Here is a 2,450-nt window from a genome sequence, read left to right on the forward strand (position 1 = left end):
ACGTTTCTCTTGTCACGTGACAGATGAGGGGCGTTTTCATGTTGACTACTGGATACATTCTGACAGCATGGCGATGATTATAGCAGAGAATGTCTAATAAGACGGGCTCTGATTATAGGCATGCGGCCCTTTAGCTCCTCTCTAATGGCTCCCTGGCTTTCTCTAAAAATGGAAGTTATCAAAGATTTCGAACAATTGCATATAGTTGCTAAGCTTCAAGCTGTCCCAACATATCACAGTAACAGTTAGTGAAAATATTATACTGTACAATACAGCATATATGCAGAGTATGGGGAGTAGGTTACCATATTCCTGAGGCTAACAAAGATAGAGATGTTTACTGTAGGCCTAAACTGATTTCTTTTAAATGGTTCCAATATCTTTGCGACCCCATACATTTTTTTTTTTCTGGTAAAAAAAATGGCCCTTTTACAAGAGAAAAGGTTACCAAACCCTGATTTAGCCGAACTAAAGTAAATTTTGCTGGTACACCTCACAGCAACAAATGACACTTTTTAATAAACACATCTCTTGGGAGAGTCCATGCTTTGTTCAGTTTCACCAGCAGCAGAGCGCATTCTCACATTCTCTTCACAAAAATAAATCACGCTTGTCAATTTGTCTCCATCTCCTCATCAGCTACTTTTGTGTATGTAAATTAGTGTGTGCATAGTTGTTTCTGTGTATATGTGTGCTTCTGTGTGTGTGTGTGTGCCTGCTCACCAGCATGTGTGTGTTTTTATATTTGTGTGAGTATGGGTGTGGTTGTCTGTGTGTGTGTGTGTGTGTGTGTGTTTGTGTGAGTGCGTGTGTGTGTTTATTTGTGTGTATGTGTGCCTGCTTGTGTGTGTGTGTGCATGAGTGTGTGTGTGTCCATGTGTGTAGCTGATATGGCCCCCCATGAACGTAATTCCACGAAACTTTGTATGCACTAAGACGGTGTGTCATAATGATCCTACACTTTGTGCAGTTTTGAACCTGTCAGCCGCTTCAACCGCTTCACTATCAGCGGCCCTACGGTTCTCGAGATATTCACAGTAAACTGTGTCCGGCCATCTACAGGCCGATTGGTGTACAGTCACTAAATTTACACATATATTCATTTATTGTATGGCCTCCCATGAGCAGAATTCCGTGAAACTTGGCATGCATTCAGAGGGTGTCATAATGATCCTACACTTCGTGCAGTTTTGAACCTGTCAGCCAAAGATATACAGTAACTGTGATTACAATGCCTTGTTTTTGCCTTTTCATTTTTAACCAGGTGGCGCTATACCTTAAATGAGTGGATATGTGATGGGTTGACATGGCCCCTTGAGACCAACATACGAAAAAAAGTTGGTCATCATATAGGCCCTATGGTTCTCGAGATATTCACAGAAAACTGTGTCCGGCCTACCCTCCTTTCAGGGGGCCTGGTGCAGCAGGTGGGCGACGGATCAAAACGAAAAACAATGGTTCCGTGTTATTGTAAAACTACATGCCCATCTTGTGAGACTACATGCTCACCAAGTTTCACGGTCTTTCAGTGTCCCGGGAATCGTTGACACAACATTACTAAAGAAAAAAAGAAAAAAATCCAGAAAAAAAAAACTCTGACTAAACCTATATGACCACTGCTTCACTATCAGCGGTCATAATAAGCCAGAGTTGTCACTAAACCATGCCTACGTGAAATATCCTAACAATGTTGACATTGCTGTTATTATTGGTGTTAATGTGTGAGAAAGGTCCTGACAGCCTCTCACTAGTGGTAATTTCAGCTCCCTCAACGGCTAATTCCAATGTGGCCTAAGAACGATAAAGCTTTGGTCTCTAATTCTGACCAACTGCCACAGAGATGCCCATAAGCAATGAGATTATGTACTATGTCCATAACATCTGCAGCCTGTTGTGATGGAAGCATAATTCTGACCCAACCAGTAGGCTATATGGACCCTCACATTTCCTGGCTGTCACTGAAGAAAAGAAAAAAAAAACAGTTTGGTTATTTTATTAATTGCTCTGTTCAACTTCAAACAACAGCTGATGCAGCATTGTGCTGTCACAGAACTATGACACTTCTTGGACAAATAAAATTTGACATAAATAGCCCCTAAGATATATCAGGCTGACATTGTCGTAGAACTGCAGTTGTTTAGATTGACACTACCTTTGAAAGACAGAAATCAACAAACCAATATTCCATATTGCGAAGGACAGGTTCACATGATTCCTATTTGGACTTCTGTGTGTTCTACAGTAACCCATATCAGTGTTGTGCTTGAACACACCATGTCATTGTATCAAAGTGTATCAGACTTTTTGACCTCCCCCAGTCAGTTCTTTATACCCATACTGAATCCATTCTAATCCAACTAAAAGAGCAACATCTTGTCTCAATCTGTGTTGACACAGCATATTTTACTCAGCAAATACAGTGAAGAAATGGTTTCTATAAGGAAATTACC

The sequence above is a fragment of the Alosa sapidissima genome, chromosome 17, assembly GCF_018492685.1.
Source record: "Alosa sapidissima isolate fAloSap1 chromosome 17, fAloSap1.pri, whole genome shotgun sequence".
NCBI lineage: Eukaryota > Metazoa > Chordata > Actinopteri > Clupeiformes > Clupeidae > Alosa > Alosa sapidissima.